The sequence below is a fragment of the Tasmannia lanceolata genome, unplaced genomic scaffold, assembly GCF_043159265.1.
Source record: "Tasmannia lanceolata isolate RefF3 unplaced genomic scaffold, GAP_Taslan_0.1 ptg000003l, whole genome shotgun sequence".
NCBI lineage: Eukaryota > Viridiplantae > Streptophyta > Magnoliopsida > Canellales > Winteraceae > Tasmannia > Tasmannia lanceolata.
In genome coordinates this window covers 62,179,361-62,205,197 of record NW_027518680.1, presented here as the reverse complement: position 1 = coordinate 62,205,197, position 25,837 = coordinate 62,179,361, and the positions used below count along the sequence as shown (strand labels likewise).

The window sequence follows — 25,837 nt, the reverse complement described above, 5'->3', positions numbered from 1 at the left end:
CCGAGTGTTTTAAAGTTTCGTCTTCGTGCATCCATTTCCGGCATCAAAACCGACTTTGAGGGCATGTGTGGACGTAGGTAATGTTCTTCTTGGAAAGTAAAACTTTCCAAGAAGGTTTTTTCTTCGGAATTTTGAACTCTGAGGTTTGGTTCACACACTTCAATTTTCTAGGCTTTTAAATTTTAATGTTTGGCTCACCTCCTTTAACTTTCTGGAATTGATTGAGGAAAGTTTTATACGATGAAAAACTTTACCTACATCCAAATATGCCCTTTAGGATTCTTCGCTAGCAAAACCCTTTTCTGTTTGCAACTTCCATGAAAAAGGAGTGAGTTACTGCACATTCGTTTCCGTCCAATACTTCTCATTATAAGGAAAAATTATGGGAAAAATACATTTACACCCTCTCAACTTTCTGACACATTCAACGATGCCAAGTCATCAACTACACCTCCTGACTTTTCAATGGGTTTTTTTAACGTGACGGAATGGACGAAAACGAGGAAATGCCTATAATGCCCATGTCTTCTTCTTCATAAAATTCCTCAAAACTAGGACTTTTACAGCTGAAGAATAACCTCACCAGGAAACCTCGTCGTGAGGGTGGCAATCGAAAAAAGGGTATTTCTGTCCTTCAAATATTAACCCAGGTTAGTTTGAGCAATTCCCTGAGATTAAAGTGACAGCCTGTCAACAGAGGGGGGTCTACCTTATACACATTGAAAAGTTAGGGGGTGTAGTTGATAACTTTCAAACTGTAGGGTCATCGTTGAATGTGTTACCAAATTGAGGGGGTGCAACTTTATTTTTCCTAAAAATTATATCTCCACCCATTCTGTATTGGGGACTCCATCACACCAGGTAGGCCCTTCCGTTTCCTTTATTTGCAAAAAAGAATCTTCTGCTTTGACGATTTGCAAATAGAGTAATCAAGTTGGTTGAATTTTGCAAATCAGGTTAGTCCATCTTTTTGGGACTAAAACAGGAGATTTTATACAGTGTAAGCCCTTATAGTCCCTTATTTTTCAAAAAGTACTATACTGACCACACTATAGGATGATCCAAACCGTCTAGTAGGTGATGGGCCACAACGTAAGTCGGTTGTACCCAAAAAATCATTTTCCATAGGATGATCCCAGCCCTCCGATCTATAGAGGAACTGCTAGTTATGGGAACATCTATAGATCTGAGGGCTAGGATCATCATATGGAAATGATTTTTTGGGGAACAACCTATTTTCGTTATGTTCCATCACATTGACGGTTTGGATCATCCTATGGTGTGGTCCCTACAATACATTTTGAAAAATAAGGGACTATAAGGCTTACACCCAATAATATCTCACAAAATAGAAGTTTTTTTTTCTTTTTTTGGTCTCTTCACGTTACCAAATTTGTCAAATTGTCTGTCCAAGTACAAGGTAATTCCAACGTCATACCTCCGGCCGTTATCTTGAATCTAGAAGGTTCTTTTTTTCCAAACAAAGCAAATTACCAGAATTGTTTTGCAAAAGCCTCAAATTTATATCTCCACCCTGTCAAAATGAAGAGAAGGGTGGAGATATCACTACCCTTATGATTTTATATAAAATGACACCTTCTCTTCTCTTGTTTTCCACGTTAGGGCTGAGAGAGAAAAAGCGATGAAGAAGAAGAAAAAGAGAGATGGAGTCGTCTTGAGAAGGTGAGGAGTTAAATTCTTCTGTATTGTGTTCTTTTATTCTGACTGATAGATCTAGGGTTGTTGGTATTCATTTCTTTAACTGTTTTTCTTTAACCTGTCCTCTGATTCTATCGTTTTACTTTGTCTTAGAACTTTGTTATTGACATGTGAATGAATAATTATGTGTAGTTCATTTTCGAATTGAGCCTTCTGGAATTAAATTTTCTGGAAAGTGCACTTATATTTTCTCGTGATAATGATGTAAATCTTTTGGCACTGTTTAGATTAAAGGAAGTTTTTTCGAAAAGTTTGGAAAAGAAACTTTGTTTTCACCAGATCATAATTATTGGATAAGAAACCAGGTTAGAAAAACAAATCAGAAATGCCTTTCTCATGCAACGGCCAGCCGCTAAATGACTTTCTACGAAAATCCCTACCAAAACCCTTTTTACACACTATAAAAGATAATTTGAACCATGGTTGTTCCATTTTTATCTAAAAGGACCTTCAATTTATATTATTTCCCACTAAATTTTGAAAAGGAAACCCATCATTAATAATTTCACATCACACTATAGATTCAGACTTTAGCTTAAATGGTTTCGCATCAAACACCACACGGTTACCTCGCATCGGAATTAATTACTCCCAGATACCGCCAATACCGATCTACATGTGCATTCACCCTATAAAATCTCAGAAATATAAATTTCTTTTAATAATATTAATATAAATACAATTGCTAGCCATTTTTTTATCCTTTCGCTGCACTCTTAAATTCTTTCATTCATTACAACTAGTTAATTGAAGCCCTAACAAACGAGCTTGATTAAAAGAGAAAAGGTAGAAGTAACCAAAACAATAGATGAAAATACCTTTGTCTTTTTTTGTTTCCATGCTTATACGTAAATTCCAATTGACAGGATTAACATGGCGAACGAGATGGGTGATATAGGAAAAAGAGGTACGAGTCTAATCTTCTTTCATCTTTTATATGTGGATGGAGTATAGATTTCTTTGTTTTTATAACATTATCTAAATTATTGGACTTATTATATGGTGCCGGAGCATAGGTGGTGCGTCAAAAGTTCCGCCCTTGATATTTGATCCAACAGAAGTCTCTTAAAAAGTGGGCTATCATTGGATCAAATATCAAGGGCGGTACCACATGCATGGTACTTCACACTAGGGCACCATATAAACACTCGAATAATAAAACTTTTAAACAAATGTACATCAATGCTAGTGCTAAGAATATTAGGGACTCTTTGGATACACTGTATTAGTCGCTATTTATCGATGAGATTCTCAACTCAACTCAACTCAACTCAACAAAGCCTTTGTCCCAATATTTATCGATGAGATTATTTTAATTTAATCTTTTCTGTAAATAATAACATTAATTACAAGCTCATTATTAACTAGATATCATGCATGCCTTCTAAAAATCTTCTACTTCAAGTTTCTAATATTGAGTATAATTGAAGCTATAATAATTAAAGCTCTATAAACAATAAAAGGCAACCCATCTAACCCGATTTCGAAAAGAGTGCTTGCCCACAAAATCCACTTTTACTATCAACAATAAAAGGCAATTACCTCAACCCAGCCTAACCAAGGTAGCATTATCTCAATGCGAATCCCTCCCATTCTGAACCTTGGGTTGGAAAGGGTCAACTGCAACCCCAACCTGCCTCTAAATCTCTCAACCCTAATCCAACCCATCTAACCTAATTTCGTAAATGGATCTGGGTTTGTTTTGCATTGGCCTATAGTGAAAGCTGAAAAAAAATATAAGGTCAATTGACTATAAGATTTTAAAAATCACAGTAAAAAATTTTGGGGGACGCAGTTGGATCGAGTTGCCCAAGACCTTAGTCATAATCCAATCGGGTTGTCTTTTCCCAAGCCTAATCCAACCCAACCCAACCCAACCCATGCCAAAATACGGATGACCTAGTTGGATTCGGGTTGAGCCCGACCCAAGTTGCACCCGTAGTTACATTTAAGCCACAGCTAATTCAAGAGTCAAGACAGGAAATGCAAAACTCGACAGTACCACAACAAGCTTTTAACTTGCCGCATGCTTTTTTCTAAGCTACCCACATGGGCTATAGTTGTCAATACTGCCACCAACAACTGGTAAACTTTTAAAAATATCGGGTAGATCGTAAGCATCTTTGGAATCCAGTTTCGTATTTGCAAATAAGCTTAGGGCTCGTTTGGATACCACCTGCATTTGTATTTTGATTTGGATTTGAGTTTTGGATACAAAACGAAGATGATCATGTTTTAAGAGAGAGAGAAAGAGAGAGAGAGTGAGGGAGGGAGGGATGTCTCACTGCTGCCGGAGCAACGTCGAGGAGCAGCGATGGTGAAGGAAGTTGCCACAAATATTGATTTCCAAATAATGTCTCGCAGAAAAGATTTGAAAATTGGAATTGTTTGCACTGTTGTAGCTGATTTGGAAATCTAAGGATATGATCCAGTTCAAAATATTAACTAAATCCAAATCTAAATCTTGTTGGTATCCAAACGTGGCCTTATTTTAATCTAATCTTATTTGTAAAATATTAGATATTGAGGCCTCTTATGAAGCCATTAAGTATATGCCATTTCCAGACCATTCAAAAAAAAAAAAAAAAAGAGGACGTATATGTCATTTCCAATGCTGTTAGAGCCATTATTTGTCATATTTAACTTCAAGACCATTTGCATATAACATTTTCTGCAAATAACTTTGATGGAGATCCAAAAGTGACCCTTAGCCCATGTTTGGCAACCATGAATTTGTTTTTTTATGGAATATTAGCTTACCAACTGTTGAAAAGGGGCCAAAGAGAGTAGGAGAAAGAGAGAATTGAGAGGGTATGATTGGGGATATCCTAAGGGGGTGTAGAATAAGGAAAACAAGAACTCACTTTTGAGTAGAATTTCTTATTTTCCCTATCTTCAGCCATTTTTCACCCTCTCCTTACTAATGCATTCCCGCCCAAGTCTCTCTCTCTCTCTCTCTCTCTCTCTCTCTCTCTCTCTCCAATTGATAAACCAATATTCCATGGAAAAACATTCATTGCTGCCAAACATGGCCTTAGGGCCTCTTTAGATGCTACAAAATTTTATTCATAAAAACAAATAAGATGAAAAATGATAAATTTCTATTAATCTTAGACAATTACAATTAACTGAAATCTTACCCGGAGTTATGTCATTCAAAGATAAGCATAGAAGGAAAAGCTTATGAAAGATAATCCTAATCTAATACCTAAATGCTTTATTGCCTAATCTACAACAACTAACACCCTAGAACCAATTTTACTAGATTTGATATACTAACATAAGTTTCTTTTGGTTTAATCTTATTTCTAAAGAGTATTTATATGGTGGCCGAGTGTGAAGTCCCGTGTGGGCGGTACCGCCCTTGATATTTGTTCCAACAGCAGCCCACTTTTTTAATAGGCTGCGGTTGGATCAAAATCAAGGGTGGTACTTTTCATGTACTACCCACTTAGGACTTCACGCTCGGCCACCATATAATTTCTCATTTCTAAATAGGACATTATGGCTTCTTTGGCTTCCAAAGAGGCCATTAAATATGGCATTGCTAAAACCACTTATAACCATTATTTGCAAACAATGAAACAATCATATTTAACTGAAAACTACTTGCAGGTAAGACCATAAGCAAATAATTTTTACTAGCATCTTAAGAGATTCCTAATAACCATAATTGTGGGAATTACACGCAGTAATCATACACTTTTGGTTAGCCCATCACAGTTTTTTCAACATGATATGGATCATTGATCCATTTGGGTTTTACTATTGATGACAATAGCCTAAAAGTCACACACATATGATGATCTATATGCACACTTAAGTCCTCGAGACCATTCCAGATAAGCATGTTCAATCAAACCAGCGAATCAATCCAATTAATGATTCAAACCATCTCTCTCTCTCTCTCTCTCTCTCTCTCTCTCTCTCTCTCTATATATATATATATATATATATATATATATATATATATATATATATATATATATACACACACACACGAGAAAGGGAGACCAATATGATACAATAAATATGGTATTGGAATAAGAGTTTGTTTACATTTTTTGGTTTAGGGGAGGGGATATAACAACAAATATTAGTTAAAGAAGAGTTTATAATAAAAGAAGAGTTAATAATAAAAGAGATAAACTCTATATTCAATAGTAAAACATAATGCCACAACTGACACGGTAAAGAAGAGTACATTTAAAAGTGACCAAAAGAGTGTTGACACGTGTGGACACGCGTGTCGTATCGGACACAACACAACACATGTGTCAGCAATAAATTCAAAGTGTCAGCTAAATCATAAAAGTAAATATAGGATTGATGATTGGGTCACATTTTTAGGGAAATATATGAGCGTTTGCATGTTTTCACCTTTCTTTTTGTCATCCCCAACTTGCTTAATAACTTGAATATTGTGCTCTGGTTCTGTTTGACTTCTTCTTGAAGCTGTCCTTGTATAACTTTTATGTCAGGCTAATATCTTGAGCCTGAAGTCTTTATCTTGCTATCTATTCCTTGCTCATCAACTAATGTAGGATTCTGTTACTCCAGCATTTGTGCTTGATCCATCCAAATGATGGAGAGAAAGAGAGAACTTCTGTATGAAGTATGAAAACGGTCACAGGGAGCCCCTGAAATGGTACAGTCATGGAGTCGCCAGGAGCTTTTGTAGATCCTCTGTGCAGAGATGGGAAAAGAGAGGAAGCTGGCTTAACAAAGTCTAAAATGATAGAGCATCTTTTAAAAATTGTATCTGAGAAGAAACCGAAAAAAACATTGACAACAAACACTTTGGGTCACACCCTTCCCCAAGAAACACCCAAATCTCTTCCCAAAGACATAGGAAGATGGATCACCCATCACGAGTGGCCATTGTAACCAACCATTTTGCAGTTGACAATGGCAATTTAATGCACTGCAAAAACTTAGCTTGTAGGGCGATTGTACGGAAACAAGATGAGTTTTGCGAGAGATGCTCGTGCTGTATATGCTACAAATATGATGATAACAAGGATCCCAGTCTTCGGATGGTTTGCAACTCCGACCCTCTTAATCAGGGCAATTCATGTGGCATATCTTGCCGTATTGAGTGTGCTATTAAGCATGAAAGAGCTGGCATTGCTGAAAATGTACAATATACAAGATTGGATTGGTGCTTTTATTGCATATCTTGCTAGAAAGTGAATGACTTGCTTGGGTAAAACTGCCTACATGCTTATTTCTTTTTATAGTTGTGTTATTAAGCTTTACTTCATTGTTGGGGTTTGGGATTTTCTTCAATATAAAGACCCTATCGTCATGTTGTTATGTGTGTGTTTGTGTGTGAATCTTGGCATATGTATGCTATTTAACATCTTTTTTTCTACTAATGTCAATTAGAATAGACCTAGAACTTTCTGTGCCTTACCAGCATAAAAATGTTGGCCTATCTAGAGGCTATTAAAGATTCTCAAATATGAATATCTGATTCTTGTGGTTGTGGTTGTTTCGAGTGTTTGAAGCTGCCAGAGAAATGGTGCAGAGCGGGCAGCCTTAGGCTGCGTACCATATGTTGGTTAAGGCTTCGATACACATTGTTTGGACTATGGAAGTTGAAAAGGCTTTTATATATCTATTTTACTGTGGGATTCGATGTAAAACACTTGGGATGGAAGGATGAATGAATGAGGCTAGCTCTTCTGGCATTTTGTTGGTTTCCAACGAGGAGTTTGTGCCAATATGTTGAGGACCTTTTCATTGCCAGGCACAGTAACCTGTTTCCTCCTATGATTTGTGGACACGGACAAGAGTGTCACGTGTCGACACTGGCACAGAGTGTCGGACACGAAAAACCACCAAAATTTTGAAACGGGGACACGTCTAAAATAGAAAGTATATAAAATCATAGTCTGTCAATATGGATTCATGTGTCAAGTTTCGACATGGATATGAGTTGTCTTCCATGGCAACATCTAAAAATATAAAAATTGTGACACGAAAGTACACATAAAATTATTGATTATTACACAAATATGTGTCCAGACACCCAAATTAACTGACACACCTAGCAATACAATTTTAAAGTGTCCAAAGGAGTGTCGATAATGCGGGTGCTTAAGAGGGAAGAAGAAGAAAAATAGAAATCAAGAACACAACAAGAGAAGAAGAAGAAAATGGGAGCAATGCTCAACCCAATTGATATTCCATCAATTACATAAGTTTCTCAACATCCAAAATCCCCTCTAAAGATGGTTTCTAACTCTTTAAATAAAATAAAATCAAAGCAAATTCATTCAAGATCCTCCACTAGCTAGCTTAGGGACTAACATAACATTAATTGCATTGGAACTCACTAACTTTGACTGTTTTGGGAACCCACAGACACAGTCCACCAAAACTGCCATAACTTTCTACCCTCTTATCCAATTTCCAAGCACAAATACTTGTTGGAAAGATCTCAAAGAGACCTACAACTTTGTACTTTACCACTTTCCATAATCCTTCCATTTAGAGGCTCAAAAAGTAGGTTCAAAATGGACCAGCAACATTAATGAGGGACTGCACCTTGGAACTCCACCAAAACCACTTAGGCATGACATGGCTGCCATGTTGGCACTGCATCATCATTTCCGGGTGAGAAAGAACTCGCCCACGAGTTCTCATCAAGCTCTCCATGATAAGTTGTCAAGTCTTTGACATTGAAAGTTGGATGAGTATTGATATTTGGAGGGAGCTCAATCTTGTATGCGTTGTCGTTGATTTTCTTGAGAATTTGACATGGACCAATCTTCTTCTCCTTGAGCTTGTTATAGGATCCGGCTGGAAATCGTTCCTTCTTCAAATAAACCCACACAAGATCACCTTCATTGAAGATTTTGATTCGGCGATGAGTATTGGCCGCTTGCTTGTACCTCTCGGTATTTTCTTCAAGATTCTTCTTCACTTCTTCATGAATCTTTGTCATGGTAGTAGCAAAATCTTCCGCCTTCTTGTTAGACAATGATGGATCGGGAATGGGTGCAAGATCAAGATAGTGTTTTGGAGTTTTTCCATAAATCACTTCAAATGGACTTTTACCGGTAGAACGATTCACAACATAATTATAAGAAAACTCCGCCTGAGGGAGCACCATATCCCATTGCTTGGGCCTCTTTGCCGCCAAACTCCTAAGCAAGTTTCCCAAAGTTCGATTCACCACCTTGGTTTGTCCATCGATTTGAGGGTGATAGGCGCTACTATAGAGCAAAAGAGTACCAATTCTTTTCCATAAGCATCTCCAAAAATGACTAAGGAACTTAGTATCCCTATCCGAAACAATGGACTTCGGAACACCATGATGCTTAACTACCTCATTGAAATAAAGATTAGCAACATAAGAAGCATCCATAGTCTTCTTGCAAGGAATGAAATGGACCATTTTAGAGAAGCGATCAACAACTACGAAGATGGAATCATTACCTCTTTGAGTTCTCGGCAAGTCAACCACAAAATCCATACTAACATCTTCCCATGGAGCATTAGGAAGTGGAAGTGGGGTGTAGGTACCGGTGTTTTGAGTTTGTCCCTTGCATGTTTGGCATATTCGGCATCCCTTCACATAACGCATCGCATCTATGTAAATGGTCGGCCAAAAATACTTTTCTTTCACTAGCAAAATAGTTTTGTCTCTTCCAAAATGTCCTCCCAAACCTCCCGAATGTAGTTCTTTTATAACATACTCTCTAAGGGAGCATTTTGGAATGCATAAACGATTCCCCTTAAAGAGAAAATCATCTTGAAGAAGATAATCTGCATGCTTCCCTTCTTTGCAAAGCTTCCAAATTTCACCAAAGTCTTAATCATTTGCATACATGTCTCTAATGGTATCAAACCCTTCAAGTTGCACACTCACGGAATTAAGAAGAGCCACTCTTCTACTAAGAGCATCCGCCGCTTGATTTCACTTTCCGCTCTTATGCTTTAACACAAAAGTATATTCTTGTAAGAAAGAAACCCACTTTGCATGTCTTCGATTTAGGCTTCCTTGATTGTTGATGTGCTTGAGAGCTTCATGATCGGAATTCAAAACAAACTCCCTTTGAACAAGATACGATCGCCAATGCCGAAGTGCTTGAACAATGGCATAAAATTCCACATCATAGGTAGAGTACTTCTTTGCTTCATTGAGTTTTTCACTAAAGAAGGCAATGGGATGAGCTTCTTGGCTAAGTACTCCGCCAATGCCCACATGAGAGGCATCACAATCAACCTCGAACATCTTCTCAAAGTCCGGCAAAGCAAGCACAGGAGCACTAGACAACTTGCCCTTTATAAGTTGAAAACTCTTTTCGGCCTCCATAGTCCACCTGAACTCATCTTTCTTCATGCAATCCGTCAAGGGGGCTGATATGGTGCTGAAATTTCTTATGAATCGGCGATAAAATGAGGCCAATCCATGGAAACTCCTCACTTCTTGCAAGCTCTTTGGGGTAGACCATTCTTAGACAACTTTGATCTTCTCATCATCCACTCTAATCCCTGTTGAAGTCAAAACAAAGCCTAGGAAAGCTAGGCTAGTTGTCATGAAAGAACACTTTTTGAGGTTTACATAGAGTTTTTCACCTCTCAAAGTGGTTAGAATAACCTTCAAATGTTCTACATGCTCACTTTTATCATGACTATAAATAAGAATGTCATCAAAATAAACAACAACAAATTTTCCAATGAAAGGGCGAAGGACTTGATTCATTACCCGCATGAAGGTACTTGGAGCGTTGGAGAGACCAAATGGCATAACAAGCCACTCATACAAGCCTTCACATGCCTTGAAAGCGGTCCACTCATCACCCGGCTTGATTCGAATTTGATGGTAGCCGCTTCTAAGATCAATCTTGGAAAATATCTTTGAACCGGCAAGCATGTCAAACATATCATCAATTCTTGGAATGGGAAACCGGTATTTGATAGTGATCCGGTTTATGGCACGACTATCCACACACATACGCCATGTTCCATCTTTCTTTGGAGTAAGTAATGCCGGCACCGCACAAGGACTCATGCTTTCTTTGATGTAACCTTTCTTCAACAACTCCATGACTTGCTTATTCAACTCTTCATGCTCTTTAGGACTCATACGGTAGTGAGCCTTGTTGGGAAGATTAGAACCGGGAATCAAATCAATTTGATGTTGAATGTCTCTTAAAGGAGGGAGTCCATTGGGCAACTCATCGGGTGTGACATCCTTAAATTCCTCCAAGAGAGGTTCTAACTCACTAGGCACATTAAAGGATATTCCCAAATCTTTCGCCACTAGCATGTAAATGACACCACTACTCTCACTTTCTCTTGCAAACATTGATGAAGTGAGAAAATTACTACCCTCCTCTTGTAAAGATTTGGGTGTCTTTTCCTCCTTACTAGGCAAAAGAACAATCTCCACTTTTTTCATTCGAAAGGTATATGTATTTTTACGACCATCATGGGTAACATTTCTATCATATTGCCATGGCCTTCCTAAGAGTATGTGACACACATCCATAGGGACAACATCACACCAAACTTGATCATGGTAATTCTTACCCATAGAAAATGAAACTAAACATCGTTTAGTAACTTTTACCTCATTACCCTTCTTAAACCATGCAATTCGATAGGGCTTTGGATGTGGTTCGGTTTTGAGCTGGAGCTTGTTCACCATGTCATGAGATACGATGTTCTCACAACTCCCACCATCGATCACAATGGTGCAAACCTTGTCATGAGATTTGCATCGAGTCTTGAAAATATTGGAACGGAGCCAATCATCATCGGATTCAACCTTTGGTGTAGCAAGTGCTCTTTGGATCACCAAGCTTTCTCCTTCTTCGGGTTCGATTTCTTCATGTTGTATGTCATCTTCCTCATCATATATGGGCTGATTTGAATCATCAACAAAATTATCATCATTTTCTTCATCACCGAAGGCCACTACTTACCGCTTTGGACAATCTTTGAAACGATGGCCAACTTGACCACACTTGAAGCAAGCATTTGAATTGTTGGGACGATTGGGCTGATTTCCAACTTGATGTGTAGGGGCTGATTTTGTAGAATTTTTGTTGAAATATTCGGACCTTGACTTTGTTCCTCTACCATGTGAAGATTCACCTTTAGAAGAAGGATAGAGACTACGAACATCCACATACCTTTTAGCACCACGACGAGAAAGCTTAGCCTCCACCTTTAAGGCTAGTTGATAAGCATCATTGACGCTCAAGGATCGGTGCATTTCCACCTCATCACGAATGGAAAACTTCAAACCATCAACATACCTTGCCACAAGTTGATCTTCACCCTCTTGAATATCATTACGAGCTATGAGTTTGTAGAATTCTTCGGTGTAGTCCAACACACTCTTGGATTCTTGGCGTAGGTTGTTGAATTGAGAAAAGATAATTTGGGAAAAATCCAACGGAAAAAATCTCTCCTTAAGCCTTGACTTCATTTTCTCCCAAGAAGAGATCTTACGCTTTCCTTTGCGGATTCTCATCTCTTGAACCTTATCCCACCATGTTGAAGAGTAGCCACGAAGCCTTGTAGCCACAAGCCTCACACGTTGGCTTTCGGGTGTCTCCTTGTAATCAAAGAACTTCTCAATGGCACTAAGCCATTCAATAAACTCTTTGGGTTGTAGACGACCATGGAACTCCGGCAAGTCAATCTTGACGGTGTCGAAATCACGATAGAACCTTCCCAACCTAGCATCTTCATGAGTATTGGCGAAGGGATTCACATCGGATTCATCACTAGAACCTCCACGGCTTGATCTACCATGCTCACTACGAGCCTCTTGGCGTTCAAGTCGCATGGTAAGTTGATCAACTTGTCTTCGAAGTGCTTGAAGTTCATCATCTCTTTCATCTCTCAAATCTTCTATCATTTGGTTACCACGCCTTCCTCTACCTCTTCGTGCCGCCATGAAAATCAAATCGAAGCTAGCCCAAGAGAGTAACGTTAGCTCTGATACCAGATAATGCGGGTGCTTAAGAGGGAAGAAGAAGAAAAATAGAAATCAAGAACACAACAAGAGAAGAAGAAGAAAATGGGAGCAATGCTCAACCCAATTGATATTCCATCAATTACATAAGTTTCTCAACATCCAAAATCCCCTCTAAAGATGGTTTCTAACTCTTTAAATAAAATAAAATCAAAGCGAATTCGTTCAAGATCCTCCACTAGCTAGCTTAGGGACTAACATAACATTAATTGCATTGGAACTCACTAACTTTGACTGTTTTGGGAACCCACAGACACAGTCCACCAAAACTACCATAACTTTCTACCCTCTTATCCAATTTCCAAGCACAAATACTTGTTGGAAAGATCTCAAAGAGACCTACAACTTTGTAGTTTACCATTTTCCATAATTCTTCCATTTAGAGGCTCAAAAAGTAGGTTCAAAACGGACCAGCAACATTAATGAGGGACTGCACCTTGGAACTCCACCAAAACCACCTAGGCATGACATGGCTGCCATGTTGGCACTGCATCAGTCGACATGTGTGGACATGCGTGTCTTGTCGGACACTGCAGGACACATGGGTCAGCTATAAATTCCAAGTGCCGACTAAATCATTGGTACTTTCCTCTCTATTGGGTTCCTCAAGAACCACGCTGAGAATTTAATTTAATTTTATCATCTGGAAATTTGGATTTGCCAAGGCAATGCTTTCCATAATGGGAAAATTGTTGTTAAAAAACTGAGGAAACATGTCTTTCCGTTGATGGTTATTACAGATTCTGTCATTGGGCGGCTCTATCTCAAAGTTGTTCACATAACTGAATTATGAAGAGAAAAAACATTGATGTTATGTAATATGGTGTCTAACAAATTCTATCATTATACATTATTATATCTATTAACTTTCAAATTGTGTCATTATGCCTTAAAGTTGCAAATTTTGACAATGTGGTGTTTTGGAATTCTGCAGTTTTTTTTCTTCATAACTACTTGTATACAAGAAGGATTTTTCTTATGCTTTAATACATGTGATATGTAACCTTTTGAATTTCTAATATTTGTTTCTACACGTAATATTTGATGCCTATGTGTAATCTATATGACATCTTTATTAGTTCCATAATTCTAGGTATTTCATACCTTTTTTTGAATGATTCTAGGTATTTCGTACTTATTACAAGCTTTTTCTCGTATTAATAATTATTAATGCAACGGAAGAAAATTTCTACTTGAAAACTCTATTACCCTTACACTTGTAAATGGGGGAGCTATACTCATGTTTTACATGTATTGAGTGCTAGTACTTCTAGGAAACATGTTAAATATCCATTTTGTTTTCATTCCAAAAGCTTAAGTAAATTAAATATTTGTTTATTATGTAATTAGAAATAGTGATTTGTATCTTATAATTTATAAATTTTTTGTTCGTGAGTGATTTAGAGTATGTGAAAATAAATTTCATGTTTCAAACGCATCTCACTCTTTTTTTTATAATTATCATGTTTTCTCTTATTACTGTCACATATTTGCAGTTATAATTTCGAGTATGTATCTTATAAATGTCTTTTTGAAGTTTTTATTAATTCCATCTAATTTATACGTGTCTTATATCCTATGTCATTGTATAGAATACCTATATCTGTATTTGGGTCAGATATTTTGGAAAATATGGAGTCATATCTCCATTCCTGCGGCCATGTCCATATCCATGTTTGTATTTTGGGTATCATAGGGCAAGCTTCTAATGCTTCAAGGAGTGATTTTTTTCGGGCACTTTTTTTTTTGTTCTTCTCCTTTTGATTTAGCCTTGGGGTTCACCTCGGCCCCTTTGTAGATTTTCCTTGATTTGATTAGTATATCTGTCATTTACCCTTTGAAAAAAGCCTATGATTTAGTTGACACTTTGAATTTATTGCTGACACACGTATCCTTCCATGTCCGACATGACACGCATGTCCACCTGCGTCAACACTCCTTCGGACACTTTCAAATGTACTAGTATAAGTTATTGTGGGTGTGTGGACGTGTTTTTGTGTTGAGTCAAGTGTGACATTCTGTTTTATTATTGCATATTGTGTTTACCTCTTTTAATATTAACTATTCTTTTATTATAAACTCTTTTAAGCTCTTCTTTGACTAATATTTGTTGTAGTATCATATATACTTTCTATTTTAGCCGTGTCCCCATTTCTAAATTTGGGGGGTTGCCGTGTTCGACACTTCGTGTCCGTGTCAACACGCAACACCTGTGTCTGTGTCCACTAATCATAGATAAAAGGTCTATTTCTGCTCAGGCATCTATTAAGTGTGCAGTGTAACCTGGTTAGTTTGGATTTGGCCAGTTTTCTATTTTGAGGAAAGGGATTTTTTTCCATACAAGTACACATATCACAATCAATTACTTGAAAAAGTCACTTGGTTTTACTTGAGGTTCTTCGTTACATCCTGTTATTAACCAATTGCAATTACAATATCGGCACTCGAAAATAAACATCATCCTACAAATGCTCTTCAATTCTGGTAAAAATTTCAAGTCTATCTTCCTCAACCTTGGAAGAGTAATGGGAGTATTAGGCTAGGCAAGATATCGAGAAAAGAGTTCCATGGAGAATATCTCCGATGCCATTCACCTCCCCCTCGCCTCCGATTTCCCTTGCTATTGAGATTGCCTCACTCTGTGTGAGCCTGGCTTTTTCCGAATGGGAGAAGAAAAGGGGATCTGAGATCTGGCTTTTGCGACGCTTCTTCGATCAGCTGAGAAAAGGGAGCCTCCATCACAGGAATTGCAGAATGGGAAAGGGTATTCAGTTATCTCTCAGGTTTTGGATCGAGGGCTCGAACAGCACGATTTGGATCTTGTATTCTAAGAAATCTCGCCCAAGCACTCTTCTCTCCATCGTGGGTTTTGTCCTCGCCAATGATCCTCTGCTTGTGGGTGTTTTTAGCATCTTGTTGCTATTGGGTTGTATCTCTCGTTTCTTCCAGAGGAGGAGAAACAAGATTGTCCTCTTCTCGGTTGCATCTCCCGTTTTGGGGATTTTAGGTTTGCATCTTTCTCTTTCGTTCAAACACAGAGAGAGATTTCAACCTATATAGTAGCTGATCCGGAGGAATGGAGCCTCCATGGCTGATCCAGAGGAATCGTAGGACAAAGAGAGTTGATAAAATGTGGAAAAAAAGGGGATCTCATAACCTTGGAGACTGGAAGTGTTGTAAATGTAGCTTTCATAACTTCAAGAGACGGGTAGAATGTTGGGGCTGTGGAAAAATTTGGTCTTCTTTTGACATTAACTTAGCAAGAAAGGTGATGGATCCGAATCATAATGCTACAAACTCTCGAACGATTGTTGATGAGGAGATCGTTGGACATCCTGGTACCAATATCTCTGATTCTTCTCTTAACATTGTTTTTGGAGAACCCGAGAGTAGCGATGTAGTCCCCCTGGTGTCTTTAAAAGGCTCTAATCATAGCATATGGGGCAGGATCGGACCGGGATGGTCTGGTAATGTGCAGGCGTTGGAGTTCTGGCTGAATCAAAGGAAGGTCTCTAAGGGGTCTATCAAGGTGTATAAACTTGATGAATTGGAAGTGATGATAATCCTAGAATCGGAGGCAGTTTTGATGAACGAAAAACTTACATGGTTTTCTGCCGGGAATTCGCCTTTTGTGGAGCTGAGTACCTGGTCGAAGAAGTTTGAAAACTTGGTAGAGACGGAGTGGTGGAGTATTTCTAGAGTTCCTCCTAATGCTTGGTGTGTGGAAAACTTTAAGAAAATTGGCATGAAAATTGGCAGGGTAATCGAAATAGATGAATCATGTAGAGCTGCAAGGGGATATCAAAGGGCTAGGTTGCGTATCGCGACCAATTCGGAATGTCCGGTGGTGGTGTCTATCCCGGTGTGTATTGAGGGTTTAACGATGTGGGCAAAAAGCTCGAAGGAATCGGCATTATCCAATAAGGAGGTATATGCATCATTGTCGGATCGGAGCAGTTCGGAGGGATCCGAGGAGGATTTTAGCATCGATGGAGATTCCAGGAGTGTTGAAGGCAGTTTGGAGAGGGGGACAGAGATGGTGGAGGTGCAAACTAGCAAGGAGAGGGAGGGCGTTCGATCTATGGCGAATGATAGGCTTGGGGCGCAAAATAGCTATGAGTTTGAAAATCAAATTCATGAAACACATGTTAATTGCCAGTTGGAGAGAAGTGGGCGGGAGGAGATCTCGGGATTTGCGGCTGTGGGTGACAGCTGTGTGGGGGTTGGTGATGATTATCTTTGCAATCAGCCTACCGGTTTGGCCGGTTATGACTTACCGAGATTTTATGGGCTGGATCTCCCTATGGTAGGTAGGAGGCCTATTGTGGACTCTTCTGTAAATGAACATGAGTTAGAATCTGTTGACCCGGTGGATGTACCATTAAATGGGCTGAGAAATCATTTGATCCAAATGGTGGATAATATAGTCAGCACTCTGAAAGCCAACGTGGGTCATGCTTATGGGCCCAAGTCGCCTTCTAATTCTAGATGCAGGGGATTGTCCCACGGGATTGCATTTCCACCTTTGATTGAGTTCTCTCCTATTCCAAACCAGTGTTTATCGCCTCCTGGGATAGGGATCGAAACTTCGGATGCTCAGGAACTTAGTTTTGGCGATTGGAGGGAGATATCTGTTGGGGCAGAAAGTGTAATTGGTGGTGAGGAGGTTATGGGGTGTGATTCCTCTATATTGAACCAGGGAGATCCTCGAGCGAGAAGAGGAGGCCATTATCAGGTGGAGAAGGATATTTCTACGGAAGTTGTGTTCCATAGAATTAATGTTGCAACTTGCATAGCATCATCATGCGTAGATCAGGTTTCTGATGTTCCGGGTGGAGATCTCTGTTTGGGCGAGGGAAGGAGTCCAAATCCTCTAGGCAGAGTAGGTGCAAATGATCGGAACCATGCAATCAGGTTTCAAATGGAAGATGATATTTGTAGCCCTTGCGGATCGCACGTAGAAGATAAAGAGGGTGGGAGTTATCGGGATCAATTCATCAGACCTCAACTGGGGTTAGAGGTTTGTATCCCTAGAGGCATGTCCGTCGAAGGTATGAGTTCCTTTGATTTGGTTTTGGCTAATGATTTTTCTTCTCCTTGTGTTGATGTGCAGAGAACTGATTTGGGCTATAGAGTCCTTTATGAATGTGTTGACAGATTAAATCCGGAAATTCCATTACCATATTCTGATTTAAATGGCGCTTACACTAGAAGCATAGCACTTGATTTGGAACATCCGTTAAGGGATCCTGATTCTTGTTCCCTGATTAGGGGTGCTTCTGTGGGAGGGTTGGAGAGTAGTGTAGGGTTAATTGAAGAAAAGAGGGCTAGAGAGGTGGATAGAATGGTAGATCATACTATCGAGGTAAGTAAAAAATTAGGAGTGAAGTATAGAGGCCCGGTGGAAAATTACCGTGAGATGATAAAGTCGGCAGAAATTAGAGAGGTGGAGGGGGATGACTCAAGGAAGTCTAGTTTTGCTGAGTGTTCTAAGAAGTCGCTTAGGGAGTTAGCGAGATTGAAATCCGAGATAAATTACGAAGGGAAATCGAGTGAGGTGGAGGTGTTGGTCTCTCCATCTGCCAAGAAGTTGAGTGGAAGAAAGGGGAGGAAATTCATCAAAATTGTTTCATTATGAAGATTCTCTCATGGAACATTAATGGATTGGGGGCCCTGGCAAAAAGGGCCCAAATCAAAGACCTTGTTAGAAAACTAAAACCAACTCTGATATGCATTTTGGAAACAAAACTAGAAGTAATAGATAGGTTTACCTTGAAGAGTCTAGGGGTTAGGGGGGATTGGAGTTTCTCGTATATGGGTTCCAATGGGGCCTCGGAGGGTATTCTTGTAGCATGGGATGAGCTGTGTTGGATAAGTGTGGATGAATGGATAGGAAATCATTCACTTTTCGTTGTCCTCCAGCGGGTGGAGGATGCATCAAAGGTTGTTTTCACTGGGATTTATGGGCCTTCCTTAAGGGTGGAAAAGAGAAGGTTTTCGGAGGAATTAAATGTGGTTCGGGACCGGTAGGTCTTTCCATGGTGCATAGGAGGAGACTTTAATGAGATTAGATTCGTAGGTGAAAGAAGCGGTTGTAGGAGAACAACAAGAAACATGGTAGCATTTGATGATTTCATTGCTAACCATGAGTTAGTTGATCTTCCGTTGGCTGGGGCTCGTTTTACTTGGAATAGAGGCGAGAGTCAGAGCAGGATTGATCGGTTTCTTATATGTCCCGGTTGGTCAAATCTGGTTCTTGATGTGTATCAAAGATCCTTGATTCACTCGGTGTCCGATCATTGCCCTATTCTTTTATATCCTAGGCTTGAATCTTGGGGTCCTCCTCCGTTTAGATTTGAGATTGCATGGTTGCAAGCTCCTCGTATGGAGGAAAGGTTGGGGGAATGGTGGAGTTTTCTTAAATCGGAAGGGCCTTCAGATGTGGTAATAGGTCGTAAGCTCAGATTTGTGAAGAAAAAGTTGCGGGAATGGGTCAAAGAGAAAAGAGCCCTTGATCAAAATCGTTTGAGATGGTTGGAGAGTAGATAGGGGAAATAAATTTTCTTGAGGGTGAGGGGAATGGGACCAGCATCTTGAGAGAGGAGTTGGGTAGAATTAAGGCGGAGCACAATGGTATACTTCTGCATGAGGAAATATCCTGGAGACAAAAGTCAAGAGTTAAATGGCTAAAGGAGGGGGATAAGAACACTGCATATTTTCATGCCATGGCTAGTGTAAGGAGGAGGGGCAATAGGATTGAGTTCTTGGAGGCTGAGGGTGAAAAGATCACAGATAAGGATGAGATCACTGGGGTGATCTTGGAATTTTATAAGAAATTGTACTCGTCGGATGGTTCTTTAAGACCGACTCCGGAGGAGTTGGTTTTTAAGCGCCTAGACGAGGATCAATGCAGAGTTTTGGAGAAGCCTTTTGAGGAGGAGGAAATTGAGAGAGGGGTTTTCTCCTTGGGTAGAGATAAGGCTCCTGGGCCGGATGGTTTTTGTTTGGCATTCTTCCAAGCATGTTGGCCATATGTGAAGGAAGATATAGTAGGTTTCTTTAGGAAATTCCATCAGGGCATGGTGTTAGACAAGGGTACTGGGGCTACTTTTATTACTCTAGTTCCAAAGGTTGTGGGGGCTTCCAAGGTTTCTGATTTTTGACCTATTAGTCTTGTGGGATGTTTGTATAAGATCTTAGCTAAGGTGTTAGCGGAGCGCCTTAAAAGAGTGCTCCCTATGATTATCTCTGGTAGTCAATGTGCCTTTGTGGCCAAAAGACAAATTTTGGATTGTTCCCTCATTGCGAATGAGGCTATTGATTATTATCGCAGGCTTGGGTTGAAAGGGATCTTGTGTAAATTGGACATGGAAAAAGCATATGATAGGGTGGAGTGGGAGTGTTTAGATATGTTACTCGATAGAATGGGGTTTGGGGGAAGATGGCGTCAATGGATTAGGATGTGCTTATCCTCGGCGTGGTTCTCGGTTCTGATCAATGGGTCTCCCAAGGGTTTTTTCAAATCCTCTCGGGGTCTTCGGCAAGGGGATCCGTTATCCCCTTTCTTGTTTGTAATTATGGCAGAAATTCTTAGTAGATTGCTGGCTAAAGGTAGCAGTCTGGAGATATTTAAGGGTTTTAAAATAGGGGGTGATAATGTAGAGGTATCTCACTTACAATTTGCGGACGACACCCTTTTATTTTGTGAACCTCATAAGGATCAAGTGCTCAATTTGAAAGCTACTTTAAGATGTTACGAACTTATCTCTGGTCAAAGATCAAATTTTCACAAGTCTAAAATGTATGCCCTAAATATTCCCTCGGCTGAGGCTTTAGAGATGGCCGGAATTTTAGGGTGTGATCTTGATTACCTTCCCGCTTCTTATCTTGGTTTACCTTTAGGAGTTAGTAAACCTGATAAAACTGTTTGGGAACCGATAATTGAGAAGATTGGGAGAAGGTTGGATACTTGGAAGAGAAATATTGTGTCTAGGGGAGGTAGGTTGGTATTGATTAAGGCTGTATTGGCCAATTTGCCTATATATTTTATGTCTCTTTTTATGTGCCCGGTTAGTGTTGCCTTGCGTATTGAAAAGATCCAGCATAGATTTTTGTGGGGTGGAAATGAGGAGAAGAAAGGCATCTCTTTGGTGAACTGGAGTGATGTATGTGTGCCTATAAAGTTTGGAGGTTTGGGCATTAGGAGGTTTAGGGAGTTTAACCATGCCTTATTGGGAAAATGGTTGTGGAGATTTGGGGAAGAGCAGTCTAATTTATGGGCTAAGGTGATTTGTAGTAAGTATGGTTGTATTCCGGGTGGGTGGGAATCAAAGGACGAATATAAGAAAAAGGGGTTGACTGCGTGGAGAGATATCTTGAAATTAGCTTGCTCCTTTAATCTAAAGGTGAGGTTCAGGGTCTATGGTAGTGATAGAATTAAGTTTTGGAGTGATGTGTGGTGTGGAGAGGAGCAGTTAATGATCTTGTTCCCTAGGCTGTATCGGGTGGCTGTTAACAAAGAAGCCTTCGTTTGTGAAAGTTTTGATCGTAGTGATGGTAAGTTGATATGGTGTCCTGCCTTTAGTAGAATCCTTTTTGAGTGGAAAAGTGAGGATGAATCTCGGTTGTGGCGGCTCCTTAATAAGTGCTATGTAAAACGTGGGGGTCAAGACAAAAGAATATGGACAGTGGAATCATCCGGCATTTTCTCTGTCAAATCTTTTTATAATGGTTTGATGCCTCCTTCTGTTCCTGCATTTTCTGCAAAGGTAAGGAATTTTCATTGCCCACCTCGAGTTAGTATCTTCGGTTGGGCCGTTTGTCATCAAAGGATACAAACCATTAACTTCTTGAGAAACCGTGGGTTGTTGCTAATTGATCACTGCCCTCTTTGTCTTAATGATGGGGAATCTGTGGACCATTTATCAATGCACTGTTCTTTCACCAGGATCATATGGAGATGTATCTTTCTGAGGTTTGGAATCACTTGGGTCTTCCCTAGAACTATTCAGAATCTTTTGAGTATGTGGGGGTTTACGCCATGGAAAAAGAGAGGGAAATTATTGTGGAATGTGTGTTTGCTAGCTATGTGGTGGGTGGTTTGGAAGGAAAGAAACTCTAGGGTGTTTGAGGGTTTGGCCAAATCACCTTATTATTTGTACATGCGGATTATAGCATTGGTCATAACATGGGTTAGATGTCTTCCATCTTTTCTTTTTGTATCGGCCTTTGATCTTTGGAAACATTGGAGGGAAGTGTGCTTTAGTACTGAGAGGAAAATTAACATAGTCCAAAGATGGGAGCCTCCGATGCTAGGAATGTTGAAAATCAACTTTGATGGTGCTTGTTTTGGAAACCCGGGTCCAGCGGGGGTGGGCGGTCTTTGCCGTGATGAGTTTGGTGAGATTCTTTGGGCTTTTTCTGGTCCTATTGGTGTGTGTGATTCTTCTGAGGCGGAAGTTAAAGCTGCTTATTTTGGGATCAAGAAGTTGAGCAAAGAAGTATTAGACCATATCTTGAAGGGGATTCATTGAATGTCATTCGGTGGTTGAAGGGTGGTGTAGCTCCTCCTTGGAGATTTTTGGCGTTATTTGAAGAAATTGAGGATTTTGTTACAGGTTCGGCTATTGTCTTTAATCACGTTTGGAGGTCGGCAAACGAAAAGGCGGATGGGTTAGCCAAGCAAGGAGTTGGGAGGGAGAGTATTCTCTGGTTCGATCATCTTCCCCCGTAATTTAATCTTGTTATTTTTATTGTATCGTTTCTTCTTCTTCTCTGTTTCTTCTTTCTTGTTTTTGTTCTCTGGGTTGCCCCTTCTCGGGTGCTCCCTTGTCATCTTTTCTTATTAATGCAATTCGCTATTTCAAAAAAAAATATCGGCACTCGATTATACTAACAGTTTCATTCGGTCGTACTGTCAGTTTTTGTGAATGATTATTTTTGTTTATCCTTGTTAACATGTTTCCAAGGAACATCCTGAGGTTGGGTGAGAAGCGAAAAGCATTCAGTTTAGGATTATCTGTACTTTTATGGTTAACCAGGATAAAGTAACAGTTACGTTGGTTTCTTACGAGGAATGGAATCAATGGATACCTGCACATGGAAAAGATATGTTTAGTTATTGTTTATGTGAGGGCAAAAGAGCTGAGGTACTTGCCTGTTTACCAATTCTTCCTGCAATCATGTGATGATGTTTCACCTAAATCTCGCAAAAGACCTGTCACATGGTTGATATTGTTTGCTTTTATTGCCGTAGAGGATTTGATATAGTATTTGTTACCTTTTATTATGTTTCTGTGGTTTTGTTTAATTCCTCAAGACCTTGTTTCAACTTTGAACCATGAACAAGCTCTTTTTTTCCTTTGTGTGACAATCCCGGCAGGATTCCCATTGCACGAGAATAATGTATTGCTTTTTGGGTAAATTTTATATGTTACAGGGCATCAGTCTTGTTCACTGTTAAAGGGCTGGGAGGCCTTGCTCTATATTGTAAGCAAAATTTAAACAAAACCTTCTGGTGATGTTAATCTTCAAACTTTTTTCTTTGGCGTTTATTAGACTTTGTAAGCTACCTTTGAACCTACTTAATTGCATTTCTGGCTCCTAACTTTGGACTGTTACTACTTGAAGCATCAAAATCTCAACTTTTAGTCGCTTGAAAATTCTCGGACAGAAAATGATGTCCCTACCTTATCCTGATCTTTTTCATTTCGTATGTTGTTTTTATGAGAAGTTAGCAACTGTTATACAAGGTGTAGATCACTGTTTAAACACCCTTTCCCCTCTTCATCTGAGTTGATGATTAATTCGTCCTAGTTGACTCCGTTTACATTGGGTAAGTTATTGTCCTAGTGCGAGTTTACAAACAACGGTTGAATGGCTAACCAAGACTCTGCTTTCAAGTCGAACCCTTTCTCGTTGATGCAGGTGCGATGCTGGAGGCAACAGCTAATAATACCGAAGGATGCTAGATGAGTTGATGTACTGTGTTATCGGGTCTCTCTAAGCCGCATACTTCTCAGTGGAACCAAGAAATACCAAAAGCTACATGAGATTGTGGATGAAGCAGCAAAGAAGCTTGAGGCAGAAGTTGGATCTTTGGCATGTGGCATTGTCAACAGGCACTCATCTGGTGCAGAGGTTCAGAAGCTGTGTGCTTTTGAATTGGAGACGCTAGACTCTATACTTTCTTGTGTTTTGAAAGTGTTCCCTGATTCTAAGATGCAGGGTATGGATTGCTTGGAAATCCCTATAACATGATAGTATATTTTGCTTGCTCGTAAGGCAAACATGGACAGTATCAAGAAGTCATTTTGAGTGCTTAACATTTGCAGATGCGAGTTTGATGTCTCCCACCATTATCAGCTTCGAAGATGCATCTTCGATTTCTGTTATTGTGGTTTTGGGCTCAGAAGATGCAATATCAGAAGAGGTTGCAGGTTACACCGTATGGCATCAAAAAGCTGATACTACTGACTATCCAGCAGAACCAACCTGTACTTTGCTCATACAAAACACACGATTTTTGGTATCAGATCTTGGTGCTTCCTCTTCGAGACAGGGTTTGAGCTGAAGAACAAGTTAACTGCGCCCTCATCGTGGATGAAAATAGGGTTAAACGCAACATTCAGAACATGCTCTTAAACCAGCCTTTGTGTGGAAATCGAGTTGGTGAAGGCGACCATCAATCTTTGTGCCGTTGGCATGGTCTTTGATCTCATCCTCAGCGACATGGAGATGCCGCTGGTATAATAGACGGGCCACAGGTAAAGCATTCTAGTTCTTGTAGGGATAAAATTGCCATTTCATTCTTGTTGGTATGATCTTCATTTGTTTTCAGCCATACATTTATGGAATCGCTTACATGAAAATTGAATAACATTTCTTTACATGGGCTATGTGTCTCATCTCATGCAAAAGCTAGTTTTGGGGAAAAATTGTCATTCCATCACATCAAACTCAATCAGAGGATAAAATGACTAGAAAATTTACCCCATAGCGGCATCTAATTTTGAGTCCAGCAGTTCTGTACTCAAAGTCACTTATCAAACGAAATGATATCAGCACATATTTTGATAATATGCATGAACTCACCTTGCTCTATATGCTTAACCTGTTGTTACAATTCCCAAAAAGCTTTAAACCGCGTTGAACAGCTGGCTAAAGCATATGTGACAAGTTGAGTTCGTGCCTAAATCATTTAGCTTCTCAAAATAGTGCCTAAATGAACAAAACGCCCAAAATTCTCATGAAAATATTCATGTTTATGATTAAATATATTTACAAAATAATTTGTGAATCTTCGATTAAATACTTGACATTGCTATTGGATAGGCAGCATAGTAAGCACCATGACTATCTGATCACAATCAAGACCTCTGACTAGAAATTCGATGTATACAGGTCATAACATAATATCATAGAATTTTTTCCAGCTATGAATCTAGCTACTTTCTATCCACACGATGAGCTTCTCTTGACATACACGTCAAGATGTAATTCTAGATAGGTAAATATATTCACGAACTGGGTGTTACTAAATGACACTAGTCAGAATAAGTTCTCATCGAATCAGATTATATGAATCATCTTTACTAAATTACACTATCAGGATAAGTTCTCATTGAATCAGATTATCTGATTCATCTCAGACAATTCCATTTGGAGATATGAGCATGCATATGTTCATCATGATCTTTTGAGGGATCAAGACAACTTATGTTTATCATGGTCTAAATGTACAAGGAGCAGACTTGCCTGTCAAAGAGTCTTACTTAGTTATGGATTAAATTTGTTTGAGAAAGCCATTTAATTATATTTATTTCATTTAAAAAGAATTACGCCATTGAATGTATACTATTACTTTTATCTTCACTGTTTTTTTTAATTTAAACTGTCCATTTGGAGGGCATTGAAAAATTAACATTTACTAGTAGGTGAGATCATTTGATAAAATTCTTGGTGGGACCTATCCATTTTTGGGTTCTTCCAATCCATCCACTAATATTGTTAATAATGTAAAGTAATCAGCCACCAAAGTACTCATGGTTTACCAGTCCCCACGAGCAATTATATTACAAAGGTGGGTGGGTAATTTAATCTCCTGCTTCAAAGAAC

The 25,837-nt window shown here is 39.3% G+C and overlaps 1 long non-coding RNA gene and 1 pseudogene across 1 annotated transcript; both read left to right on the top strand.

The window, feature by feature from the left end:
• Positions 1-1,522: 1,522 nt before the first annotated feature.
• LOC143864164 (uncharacterized) lies at positions 1,523-24,609 on the top strand. Its single transcript, XR_013241112.1, has 3 exons — positions 1,523-1,683; positions 2,586-2,626; positions 23,648-24,609. It is a non-coding gene; the product is annotated as an uncharacterized LOC143864164 (long non-coding RNA).
• LOC143864156 (VIN3-like protein 2 pseudogene) lies at positions 6,305-7,026 on the top strand (annotated as a pseudogene).
• Positions 24,610-25,837: the final 1,228 nt, after the last annotated feature.